Raw genomic sequence first — 14,807 nt, 5'->3', positions numbered from 1 at the left:
TAGGTATTATGAAATAAAGGGGTCGGGCCACACGCTCCGTGGCAAGATATATATGTTGAGGGGACGGGCCACACATTCCGTGGCAGGTTACATGGACAGAAATGTCCCCATGGGTTCCGGACTGTAATTCAGCGGATGCGTACCGATAGGACAGACATACATCATCTCATTGCATTGCATAACATTTTGTTGATATTTGTGAATTCGTGTTTACCCCTTTATTGCTCTGTATATGCTGAACTTGACTTAATAAGATTCATTGATGAGACTATTGATGAGTATTCGTGGACTGTATTACTATTATTATTGTACAAGTGTAGAGTTGTGCTGGTTTTATGCAAGTTGTAGTTAAGGAGGTTCGGTTGGGAGGACAGGAGTACTTGTATCTATTAAGCTTTGCTTAGTTTTAGCTATCCACTTGCTGAGTACCGTGTTGTTTGGTACTCACCCCTTGCATCCATACTTGTGTAGGTTGTGAGCCGGACCTGCTTGATCTTCTTGAATTTTCTACCACTTCTGAGGCTATCATTCTGAGTGTTGAGGTAGCTGTTACATCCATCTAGCGGGCGCCTCTTACTCTTTTAATATATTTTAGTCATATTCTAGAGACAAAGACATTATGACTGTATTTTCTTTCATATTTCAGAAATGTATTAGTGGCTTGTACACATGACAACCAATCTTGGGGGAGTTTGAGTTTGTTTTACTTATTTTCGGTTAAGTTAAATTTGGATTTATTTCTTTTTCTTCTGCATCTATTTTTCATTGGGTATTAGGCTGACTTGTCTTGGTGGGTTGAGATGAGTGCCATCACACCCGTATTTGGATCGTGACAAAATGGTATCAGAGCCCCAGGTTCATAGGTCTCACGTGTATACAAGCCGAGTCTAAGTAGAGTCTTGAGGATCGGTATGGAGACGTCTATACTTATCTTTGAGAGGCTATGAAGACTGTTAGAAAATATCTTCACCTTTTGATTCTCTATCGTGCGTCCTTGATCCGATCTATTTTCTATTTCCTCACTCTATTCTCTTACATATAATGGTGACTCTTGCCTGATTCTATGTGCGTATAGTTAAAATGTCATCACGTGGTCTAGATCTAATTTATAGGTGGAAGTAATAAACTTATGGAAAAAGTATATGGTTAGACTTGTAATGCACAGTGATTTTAAAAGAGTGAGTAAGGTTATGGTTCAATTAGGTACTTTGAGGATAGGGTATAGAAAGAGGAACAATGGTTTGGAGGATTATATGAACGTCTTATATTTCTGGATAGTGGTTAAGCATCGAGAATGATGCTTGTTTGGACTACCCGGTGTTTGAAGTGGTTCTACAATTGAGAATGGTATAGTTAGGGGAATGACTATTTATTGAGCACTGTGCCTTCGGAGACTACAGACTGTGAAGTTCGTCGTGAAAGAATGAGTTACATAGTGAGTGATGAGGATGATTTTGCGCTAATCGAGATCAGAATTTCTACAGCGATTTGATAGGATGGATGTATATCAGGAAGGGTTATTATAAGTCTACTACTGCGGTACTTGTGATTATTTGGTTAGGGTTATGGGTTGTGTTGCTTCTGCTATTGACCTTACCTACTGAAGGGTGATATCGATTTTGACTGGAGACTGAAATGCATGGGTAATGTATGACAGTTACGCAATAGAAGGATGGTGTAGACTATCTAGGTATGATCTTTATGGTGGGTATGATGTATTCTAGTGGCGGATCTATCAAGCTTTCACGGTGTGGTACTATTGGTATACAAAAACAAATACATCGATTATCAAGTGTGATTACTAACTACTTAAGGAGTTATCAGTTGTATCATCTTCTCATATGATGAGATTTGATGTTGCATTCACATTTGAAAAACCAACTAGTTTGTTACTACGGACGCTTGGGGTAAGTATTGTTTATAAGAAAGATCTTAGTGGTGGATTTTGGTATGATTAATATGTTTAGGTTGTGAAGTGTATCCCGAGAATTCTAAGTGAGGACTTGTAATTTAACCGTAAACTCTAAGGGAGTGGATCGATATCAGAATGATAAGCTTATGGATAAAGAAAGTAGCAGTGAGTATACTTGTGTGAAGGCAATTAAGAATCTTAGTGAGAGTGCACATAAAATTAGGTTATTCCATTGGATTTGGTTGATATAACTAGATTTAAGGTGTTTTGTCGATTGAGAAAGTTGACTTCGAGATGATGGCAATGGTTATTGAGCATAACGGTAATAAGAATTTGTGATGGATTATGATCATGACACAACCATACTTTAAGGATTTTTGGTTAAATATATTTGATATGATAATAATGACTAGCAGGTATCTAAATTTTTGGTTTTCTACTATTTGGTGAGTGGCATGGTTGTATGGAGAGTCGTAGAATGTATTGAGACACCGCTCGAATAGAATTGAAAGAATCTAGATCCATAAATAAAAATAATTAGTGGAATGTAGTATACCCTTCAAAACAAGGCGAGAACAATGATATTTACTCTGGTTGTAAGGGCCGAATGTATCTTCAGAGAGAGTGGAGAATTAAATTTAGTGACACGTGGTTCTGTTTATTTTGCTCTGTTTATGGTGGCAGTGTTATGTGTTATTCATATGGGTTAACAATTATTGGATAAGATTTGAGAAATAACTCTATAGGCGTTTGACTCGAGTGTGGTAATAAGTTCTTTTGTGGTTTCGAGTTTGGTAACAAGTATAATTAAATTTTAACAAAGGATATAATAAGATCAATGGAGAGGTGATCAATGATAGCTAAGATACGTGAATTCATAAAGGTCTTCAATGTATGAGCTAATATTGATAGATAATGGGATTGAGTTACATGGATGAAATTCGAAATTCAAGTTGTTCATTTTAAGTCTACATTATGGCGGTAGGTTTCGTCAAAGTATAGATCGGCAAGATAAAAAAATTGATCGATCACATGGAGTATTGAGCAGTTGAAAGAACTTGTGCAGGGTTTGGATTGTAGAGTTTATTGCTTTTGATCATTAAAAGGCCTAAAAAGGGCTTCACTTAAAGTTTTGATTTAAAAGAATAAGGTTGGTAAATGAGTTAGCAAAAGGAATAAGAGCCTGGTATATTAAATAGTTCAAGGTATTTGGAATTTGCTTAATGAGAAGCATCTAAGAAATGATAAGAAATAAGACACCATGTGTAGATCTTTAGTTCAAAGTTGAAGATTTTACGAATTTTCGCTCTTGTTTTCAGATATGACTATACAATGTCGATTGGTTCGACACAGACTAATGAGGAATGTAACAACGACTTTTCTGAAGGTTTGGTTTTGGTTTGAATGAAAAATAGTGAGATGTCGAAGATTATGTATTTTATGTAAGGTTAGACTCTCAAATTATGGTAGGTGACTTATGGATGCACTACAAGATGGGATATAGTTCTTCATGGTTATTAAGGATATAGAATTGCATTGATACTATTCTGTTGATGGGTTATACGAACTATTGTGATGCGTTACATAGGCACTAGAGGGTATATAGAGACTATGTGCTCATAGTATATAGAATTATTCAGGTGACCAAGAATTTTTCTAAGTTTTGGTTTGGGGAACAGACTGGTCGATTGTGGGTAGCAAAAAAATCAAAGTGATGGAGTCAGATGAATGAAAATGTTTGATATAAGCACTATGAGAGAAGTATCTTGTGTTATTCGATCTTGATTTCGTACATTCTTATGTAACTACCTATTTTGTTTCAGACATGATTTGAAGTATGATTCGCTGCCTATGCCCACACGTGTTTCTACTTCGGTGGATAGATCCCTAGTGGTTGATCGGTGTACCGATCCTGCGATATCCTTTTGGTAGGGTAGGATGCTTTTGCAAACTTGGTTATTTCAGTTGTGATAGATTTGGTGTTGTTAGGGATTGTTGAAGTATAATAGTGTGATTTTACATGCACAATTCTTTTTATAAGAATTTGTAAAAGAGCTACCATGAATACTTACAGTTGTCCGACAGTCTTAAGATTCAACTCTCATCGGGGTCTCGTTCTGGCTATGTATGGTAGAATGTGGGGGGCCAATGGGTCTAGTGTTACCGCTCTTAAGGATTGTTTACAATCACAACTACTGATCTACCATTTTCGATAGTGTTATTAGAAATTTTGTATGCTTGGGTGTATCGCTCGCTAAGAGGGTATTCAATCATTTCATTTTTTGGGTTAGATAAATCATATTCTCCAGTAATGAGTACCTAATGTCTAAAGATCAGATTTGTATAGCTTAAGCTCGTGGGAAGCTCTGGTAGTGAGAATAGAATCTTAACAACATCTGTGATAGTCTGTACATTATGAGTGTGGTGATTGATTTAGGTTCGCTTCTGGTTGTAGCCGGTATTAGTCTAGAATTTTCTCGTGGTTATGTGATGAAAGATTGTCCTGATGGTTATGATGGGGTTTAGAGGGTTTCGGTTAAGGTTTGGTTCATGGGTTAATCTATGACGCCTAAATTATCCCTAATTTATAGATTTGCTAAAGTTTGATTCGAAAGTTCAGTTCTTAGAAGTTGATCTTGATGGAATAGTCTTAATGAGGAGCTCACTTGAAGGAATGAAAACCGACTTTTGAAGATTATAACTCAGGCTTTTGGTAACGTTGGTTATTCTCCCTTCTCTTTTTTTTTATGTTCGAGGATGAACATGATTTTTAGTGGTGGATAATATAATGACCCGTTAGGTCATTTTGAGAATGAGTCCTTTTCTCTTCATAAAAGGCTCATTCCGTACATTTAAATTGGAAATTTTGGACTATTCGATAACTTCATTTAATTAATTGATGGGTGATTTTAAATAATTAATTTAATTGATGGGCTAAAGTGTTAATTTATCTAATACTTATACCACTTTTCTTATATTTATTAAAATAGGTTAGTACGGTTTGTAAATTTTAATACATAATTAGTTTGGAAAAGGAAAAAAAAAATACTAAAAGAAAAGAAATTTTTTTTTTATATATATATATAATCTGATGGCCTAATGCAATCAGATGTAGCGAGAAGAAAAATAGAGAACAACGGCACCAATGAAAAACAATCTGGAAAAAAGTAAATACGGAGGAAGAAAAAAAAGAAAAGGGAAAAGAAAAATAAAGAAGAAGAGAAAAATAGGGATTTTCATTCCAAAGCATCAAGTTAATTATCCTCATCCTTTCCATTAAATTTTCATGTGATTATGAACATATTTTTAGGATATATTGGTGGAGAAATAATGCTGAAATAAGAAAATATGACTCTAGGGTTCTTCATATAAAATCTTGATTTGGGGGTTGAATAACGATCCGTTTTAGCTGAAATTTGACATGTGAGTTTATTTTATCATGAGTGAACATAATCGAAAAGAAAATTTCACATTTGACTTCAATGACATAGAATGAGTTAGTTCCCGAGTTTTGATATATTGAGGTAGATAATTAAATATTAGGTATATTATATTTTATGAATTCCATTAAATTTATGATATTGGGGAAATTAGAACCTAACCCTAGGCTTAAAATTTGGAAATATGAGAGTTGACATGTTATTTGACATCAACATTAGGAACTTGATTATAGATTTGGGTAGGTTTTGGGTCTAGGCTAGACATATAATAATATGGGTGTTGTTAGTTTTGAAATCTTATTGTGGTTATTTATTTGATTAGATTATACTTATTTGGAGGCCCAACGAAAAGGGAAGGCTCAATTACCGAAGTAATTGCTTGATTAATTAAGGCAAGTGAATTTCTAAATCTCAGTTTAAGCTTGTAGATGCTTGTATTTCCGTGTTATGTGTACTGGGAAGTAATGAGAATTGGACTGGGTTATTGACTGTATTATTGGCCTTAAAGATGGAGATGAGGGGTATAAAATGGTGATATAATGACATGTATTGTGGAATTGATATGTTGTGATTGTGGATTTATTTTGGACATGTGAAATGACTATGTTGATATGAGATAGGAAAAATTATTATTGTTGTCATATTATTATCGTGAATTATATGAACATGAATTGATTGCATTGGTTCTGACATATTATGTTGAGATTGAAAATAATATAAAATAAAAGGGGTCGGGCCACACGCTCCGTGGCAGGTATTATGAAACAAGGGGGTCGGGCCATACGCTCTGTGGCAGGTATTATGAAATAAAGGGGTCGGGCCACACGCTCCATGGCAAGATATATATGTTGAGGGGATGGCCACACGTTCCGTGGCAGGTTACATGGACAGAAATGTCCTCCACGGGTTCCGGACTGTAATTCAGCGGATGTGTACCGATAGGACAGACATACATCATCTCATTGCATTGCATCGCATTTTGTTAATATTTGTGAATTCGTGTTTACCCCTTTGTTGCTCTGTATATGCTGAACTTGACTTAATATAATTTATTGATGAGACTATTGATGAGTATTCGTGGACTATATTACTATTATTATTATACAAGTGTAGAGTTGTACTGGTTTTATGCAAGTTGTAGTTAAGGAGGTTCGGTTGGGAGGACAGGAGTACTTGTATCTATTAAGCTTTGCTTAGTTTTAGCTATCCACTTGCTGAGTACCGTGTTGTTTGGTACTCACCCCTTGCTTCCACACTTGTGTAGGTTGTTAGCCGGACCTGCTTGATCTTCTTGAATTTTCTACCACTTCTGAGGCTATCATTCCGAGTGTTGAGGTAGCTGTTACATCCATCTAGCGGGCGCCTCTTACTCTTTTAATATGTTTTAGTCCTATTCTAGAGACAAAGACATTATGACTGTATTTTCTTTCATATTTCAGAAATGTATTAGTGGCTTGTACACATGACAACCAATCTTGGGGGAGTTTGAGTTTGTTTTACTTATTTTCGGTTAAGTTAAATTTGGATTTATTTCTTTTTCTTCCGCATCTATTTTTCATTGGGTATTAGGCTGACTTGTCTTGGTGGGTTGAGATGAGTGACATCACACCTGGATTTGGGTTGTGACACATGTCCATAATGGACACATGTCAACCACATGAGAAGCACATATATATCTATCTAAATGATTAAAAAGCTTATTTTATCCCATTCTTCTTCAACTTAGACTTAGAGAGAAAGAAACTCTCCACTTCCTCAAGTGAAGAAGAAAAGAGAGAGAGTCACGGCAGCCATGGAAGCTCCACCAAGCACGAACAACCTTCCTTTTCTTTTTACCATTAAATCCTTAAGGTAATTCAACCCTTTAGAAGGTCCATAGCAATGTGGGATTGATCCTAGGGGTAGCAAGATTAAATTAATTGAAGTCGTCAAGTTTCAGCCAATTGAAGGAGCCAACTTGTTAAGGTAAGGTTTTATCATCTTTTTACACATTTTAGTAAGGGTTTAGATGTGTTGTGAATGTGTAAACGTGAATTAGAGGTATGAAATTATGTATGTTGGCATTGGAATGTTGTTGAAGCCGTGTAAGGGCTATTTGTATTTAGAAATGGTGAATCAATTTTAATTAATATTTTAGTTGTTGTTGTTTTGGATTATGTAATGAGGATGAAGGAATTAAATGGAATTGGAAGTAAGAAAACTCCGTGATTAGTGTTGGTGTTGAAATGGACAATTGGAGTTGCTTAAATTAGATTGGGTTGATTGTTGCTATTATTGTTATAAATTATGTATTAAAAGTGAAGGGATTTTATATGTTAATGTTAAATTCCCATTTGGGCGGTGTTGGTCCTATTCTAATCTAGAAATGATGGATTAATTTCGATTAATGTTGTGGTTGTTATTGCCATTGGTTGTATGATGAAAGTGAAGGAATTTGATATTTAAAGTTATACTTAAGGTTCTAGTGTTGTTGTAATTATTGGACTATTATAAAGTCATCCGATGAAGTTTTGTGGCTGCAAATTACTAAGAGTAACTTGATTACTTCATAGTCGTTATGTTAAAGATTATGGAACATCGTAATGTGTGGGCTGATTCGGATTAGTGTCAGGCTGTTTCAGAACATTCTTGAATTTTCCTTGGCTAACTTTGATATAACACTTAAACATGTGGTTGTGGATGTTGACTTGATTGTTATGTAGTTGGTTTGAATATAAGTGAAATGTCGCCTATTTTTCTAGAAATGAGCTACTAATATTGGAGTGCGTTTTGAAACCTTTCAGTAGCTTGACTATACTTCTTGATGTCTTAATCTAGGTTGAGATACTATTAGCCAGCATATGTGCTATATGGAAAATAAGTGCTAAAGGTATATAAAGCTATCCCTTCTTTCTTTTGGCGTGATCCATATGAAACAAATGGATGACGAATGTATAAATTCCAATAAAGCTCCTATTCTTAGAGACACTAGAATGTCTAAGGTTCTTGATTTCCAGAACTTGTATCATTATGTCTTGATACATGTGTATGATTCCAGCCGTCCTATTTTAAGTATAACTCAAATTTCGGTATAATTCACATTTGGTATAATTCATAATGACATTCAAAAGGTACTTGAGATGACTACTATCGTGATTTTCAAATGATGGTTCATTTTGATTATTCTATTGAGTCTCAAATGATGATCTAATTGTATATGGTTGCTCATGATATTCTACTCGTGCATACTGTTATTACCTCTTTCACCGAGTCCCGAGCCGGGTATGTTATCGTACACAACTTTATTACATCTTCATCGAGTCCTTCACTAGAGGGACGGGTACGGTATAGTATATGTATATGATGATATAATAATATGATGATACGATTATGGCACCGAGTCCTATAATGGGCCGGGCACGGTATATGATAATGATATGCATGATTTACTTCGTAAGGCACATGTACAGTGAGTTCTTGATTATCATACTTATCTCCTGGGCTTTCTACTTCAGTTATGATCTTCATATTGTATTTCATGATTTACATACTCAGTACATATCTTGTACTAACCCCCTTTCTTGGAGAGGAGGGTTGCATTTCATGTCCGTAAGTACAGGTACTAGCTTTGGTGATTCGCCAGCCTAGGATTCCTATTTAGATTAGGAACTAGTCACGGCCTACGGGGTTGGGTCATGAAAAAAGTTATATCAGAGCAGTTCATCCTTGGAGTGTCTACAGACCGTGTCTAGTAGTGTCTTGTTTATCGATGTGTTATGTACCACATCTATAAACAGGAAGCTAGAGGACCTTTAGGATGTTATCTTTCCTTCTTATTCTAGAGCGTGCGATAAAGCTATGTTATCAGGATAATTCCTTCCTAACAGATTACTATGTTTACAGTGATGCCTCCAAAGAAGGCGACAGTTTCCCAAAAGGGCAACTCAGTAGCAGGAGAGGCTAGCCAGACCCGAAGAGTTACTAGGGTCCATGCTCAATCCATGCCGAGATTATACTTCAGTCAGCGAGCTTTGCTACACCACCACCTCCAGAGGAGCTTAGAGCAACAACAACTGCAGATCGGGGGCAGCTTCACTGCCAGGTCCCGTGGCTCTAGTACCTGAGCCTCCATCTCTACAGCTAGGGGCGGAGGAAATGGCTATGAGAGATGCAGTTTAGTTACTGACTAGATTAATGGCAGGGCAGACTCGCAGGCATGGGCTAAGAGTAGATGATGCAAACAGACATGATAGTTTAAGAGTTCGTGATTTCTTGATTTGTAACCCCCAAAGTTGTACGGGTCGAAGCTCGCGGAGGATCCATAAGAGTTTATTCGGTAGATGCAGCGTACGCTGAGGATAATTAGAGCTTCTGAGACTGAGTCTATTGAGTTAGCTTTATATCAGTTGCATGATGTAGCTGTTAATTGGTATGAGTCCTAGGAGTTGTCTAGGGGCTAGGGTGCTCATCTAGCGGTATGGGATGAGTTTTTTTAGGCCTTCCTTGGCCACTTTCTACCTCCGGAGATGAGGCAAGCTAGAGTTGATAGATTCTTACATCTGACGCAAAATAGAAGGAGCGTTTGAGATTATAGCCTTGAGTTTGATTCGTTGGCTAGGCATACGCCTACTATTGTAGCTGATATGGCTGATAGAGTGCATCATTATGTGATGGGGATGGATCGTTATTTGATTGATAGTTGTATGGCAGTGGATTCTCAGCTATGTATGGATATTGCTCGAGTACAGGCTTATGGATAGGGAATAGAAGATCGACATAGGGGGCGTTAGTCCGACAGAGATTATGACAGAGGCCAACATAAGAGAGCTAGATCGGTTGGCTATTTGGGTGAGTTTCGAGGCAGGCAGCCTCAGTAGCCATATAGTAGATATCCTTCTCAGCCAGCATGGAGTGCACCCCCACAGCTCACTGGTAGGGGGTTTGATAGTACAGGGTATCCAGGAGCTGGTCAGATCTCCAAGGATTCAGGTTCACAGATACACGGGAATTTAGGTCAATCGAGACTGCCTTTGCCTCAGTGTGCTCTTTGTGGTAGGCCTCATTTTAGGGAATGTCATTTTGCTATAGGTGCTTGTTTTACTATCGGCCGTCAAGGCCATATCATGAGAAAGTGTCCACTCAGGGGTAATCTAGGTGGTGCAACTCAACCTACTGGGTCAGTTACTGGTTCATCTTCTTCTGTGGCTATACACCCTATAGGGAAGGGTATTCAGACACCAGAAGTCCATGGTAAAGGCTGTGGCAGAGCTTCTAGTTCTAACGTCCCTTCGAACCGCATATATGCTTTAGCTAGTAGAAAGGATCAGGAAGCGTCACCAAATATGGTTACAAGTATATTATCCATCTACTCCCGAGATGTATATGTATTGATAGATCCAGGCTCCACCTTATCATATATATCTCCCTTTGTTACTAGTAGAATTGGAATAAAACCTGAATTGATAGAACCGTTTGAGGTAGCTACACCAGTAGGAGACTCTGCTATAGCAAAGCGAGTATATAAAAATTGTTCGGTGGATATATACAGTCGTCCTACCTTGGTAAATTTGATATAGTTAAATATGACTGAGTTTGATGTCATTATGGGTATGGACTGGTTAGCTTCTTGTTATGTTAATATTGATTATAGAAACAAGATAGTTCGGTTTCAATTCCCAGGAGAGTCAATCATAGAGTGGCTGGGGAATATGGCGTCCCCGAGAAGTAAATTTATTTCATACCTTAAAGCAAGAAAGATGGTTAGAAAGGATTATATTTATTATCTGGTTCGTGTACATAACTTGGAAGAAGAGGTACCGACTCTTCGGTCAGTGTCGGTAGTCAATGAATTTTCAGATGTATTCCCAGATGAAATTCTAGGTCTTTCTCCTGAGCAGAAGATAGAGTGCACTATATATCTGTTTCCAAATATTCAGCCCATATCTATTCCTCCTTAGAGAATGGCACCTACAAAATTGAAGGAATTGAATGAGCAACTGAGAGACTTGTTAGAAAAAGGCTTCATTAGGCCCAACACATCACCTTGGGGAGCATCGGTACTATTCTTGAGAAAGAAAGATGGGTCACTGCGAATGTGTATTGATTATAGGCAGCTGAACAAGGTGACAATAAAGAATAGATATCCCCTCCCTAGGATTGATGATCTATTTGACCAGCTGTAGGGTGCTAAGTGTATTTTGAAGATATACTTGCGGTCAGGCTATCACCAGGTACGGGTAAAGGAGGCAGATATTCCGAAGACTGCACTCAGGACCCGATACAGATATTATGAGTTTAAAATAATATCTTTTGGGATGACCAATGCTCCAGCAGTGTTTATGGATCTAATGAAACAAGTGTTCAAGCCATTCCTAGACCTGTTCGTGATTGTATTTATTGATAATATTCTAGTTTATTCACGATAAGAAGAGGAGCATGCAGATCATTTGAGGACGGTACTTGGGGTGCTCCAGCACCAGAAATTGTACACTAAGTTCTCTAAATATGAATTATGGTTGACTTCAGTAGCGTTCTTGGAACATATTATTGGGGCAGTTGGTATTCGAGTAATACCCAGAAAATTGAGGTTGTAAAGACTTGGCCTAGACCTACAACACCTACTGAGGTACATAGTTTCCTAGGGCTAGCAGGATATTACAGGAGATTTGTAGAGAAGTTTTCTTTGATTTCAGCGCCTTTAACAAAGCTAACTTAGAAGGCGGCTAAGTTCCAGTGGATCGATGCTCGTGAACGAAGCTTTCAGTTGCTGAAAGATAAGTTAACTACAGCCCCACTCCTAACTCTCCCTAAAGGACCAGATGGCTATGTTATTTATTGCGATGTTTTCGGTGTTGGGTTAGGTTGTGTACTGATGCAACATGGTAGATGTAACACCCCCTAAAACATTGTATGTGAGTATTGATTCATGGATCCTTTTATTCATGAAGCTCAAATGAATTATCAAAGTTTTCTATTTAATTCAAGCATGAAACTTTATGGGTTTTCAAATTATGATTCAAAATGCATAATTATTAAATATTTGAAGTTTAATTACCTATCTTATATTAGCTTATGTTGGCTCTTAAATGCATTGAATTGTTGATTTATCAAAGGTTCTTATATGAAGGCATGAAAAGGTTTTAAAGTATTTTGATTATAATTATGTTCTCTTATGCCTAAAGTATTTTGATTATAATTATGTTCTCTCATGCCTAAAGTATTTTGGGAATAACTTTTCATAGAATAGTCCAAATTAGGTGATTCAAATTTCTGAATAACTCCAACGACATTACCTACAACTTTCATGAATACCATATCTATAGATTCAGAGCATAAGTAGGTCAAATAAATTAATTTTTGCAAGATATGATGTTGTAACAAAATAGAGTATTTGTAAAAAAATCATATCTCACAGCAGGATGCTCCAAATTGGTTTATTCTTGAATGATATGAAACTAGACTTCTATATCTACAATTCTTACGAAGACACCAAATTCTAATTAGGAATTTATCTTATTCAAACGCAGCTTCGTAAAAGGGTATTCTGTTAAAAGAGAGCTCATCTCACCTACCATGGAAAGATATAGAACTATTTGACATCATCCATGACATTAAAATTCTCCATTGAATTTTCACGATCATCCTTTGTAATTATTTTTATTTATTGTTAGGTTCCTCCTCGACACCCATAAATACCCACCTTATTTCCTCATTTTGTTCATCAAGCTTTCTCAAGCAACTCTTCTCTCTATACATTTCTTTACTCATTCTCAAATATAATTTCAGTTTTAGTAGTATAGAAATACTATTCCGGTGATTTTTATACTCCGGATAGTACACAAAATACTCCAGCGAGGAGAAGAGGCTAGGGATTCAAGAGTGTTCCAATTCGGAGTAAAGCTTCAGATTTCAGGTATGTAAGGCTATTCATATCATTGGATTGAGTTCGTCCATGCGCCCAATATCTAAATTCATCGTAATTGAGTTATAGTTGAGTTTTACCCTAATTCTTGAATTCTAAATGAGTTAACTCTTCTTCTATTAAATTAGATATATTTATGCATTGAGATTATTATTATTTTTACCTCTCATATTATTGGAATTATTGTTCGTGGTTACTTTCCCAGGAACCCTAATTGATTTGATGTTCATAAATATTTTTACGCTTATTTGAGTAAAGATGTTGGCTTTTAATATTCATTGACAAAAAGAGTGATTTGAATTAATGTATTTTATTGAGTTTTGAAAGAGCAAAAGAATTGAGTTTAAATGAATTCGATTCTTTGGATTAAATAATGTTTTGAGCAAGATGTTTTGATGAGATGTAAATGATATTTTTGAAGTATAATGATTGATGTAGAGGTAATGAGATGAGTTTGATGATATAAATTAAAGTCCAATGAGACTAGATGATGAGGTTAATATCAGCACATATTGTGGGAGTAGTATTGAGCACCGAGTTGGGTAAGAGCTTAATTGACTCAAACTCCAAAACTACGTAGCCAGCGTAGGATGGAGGCTATGCCTCTTAAGTCCCAAAAAGAGGACTTTGATGATTGGATCCAAGATGTTGATGTCCTTTACCCTGACAAGGTATTGGATGGATGTGGCAACGACATCACTTCGTTGTATCATCACTCGCATTCGTGGAGGGTTGCTGAGTCAATCTCCGCATTCGCGGAGTTAGTGATCCACTTTCTTGGAGAGTAAATCGGCACCTGCACAATGTTTAACCCCATTCATGAATTAAACGCCATTTCACCATTTTTGGAGCTTGGGAAGCTTGAGGGAGGCAAATATTTGAGGAATTTTTTGGGGGAAATCATCGGGGTAAGTTTCTCTATTACGAATTCATCTTTTAACATTGATAATTTCTGATTTTCTTAGCTTTTATTGAGGATTCTAAATTGAGGAAACTTGGGGTTTTCAAGAACCAAATATTTTAATGTTTTGAAGATTTTGAAGTAGTTTTAGGTTCAAATTCATTTCTATTTTCACTAATAGGTTCCAAATACATCAAAGATCATTTTCATATAAAAGATTTCTGGAATTTTTGTTCATTTTTGAAATTGGGTATTTCGAGCTACTCGGTTCAAGTTTGGCCCAATTTTTTAAAAATATTAATTTGGGTATTGTTAGACTCATTGCGATTGAATATTTACATATATTATCTTGATTCAAAACGTCGGCGAAGGGTAAAGCTCAGATTCCGGCAGATACATGGTCCATATGTGGCCCCCATAGGTTCTGACCTGCTAGTCAGTGAATGTGTATTATTTAGGACAGACATGCATCACTATATGTGACATTGCATTGCATAACATTGCATCATACATCTTTTTCCATTGTGGACTATTTTACCCCTGATATTTTTTCCTGATCTATATTATTGATCGTTGTGATTTGACTAAGATTTGAGTTGTACTGCTGTTGAGATATCTGTACTTATCCTGTAGAACTGTTAGACTGGGCTGATT

This window comes from Solanum dulcamara, chromosome 2, assembly GCF_947179165.1.
Source record: "Solanum dulcamara chromosome 2, daSolDulc1.2, whole genome shotgun sequence".
NCBI lineage: Eukaryota > Viridiplantae > Streptophyta > Magnoliopsida > Solanales > Solanaceae > Solanum > Solanum dulcamara.
The sequence above is the reverse complement of the archived record's forward strand: the minus strand, read 5'-3'. Positions refer to the sequence as shown.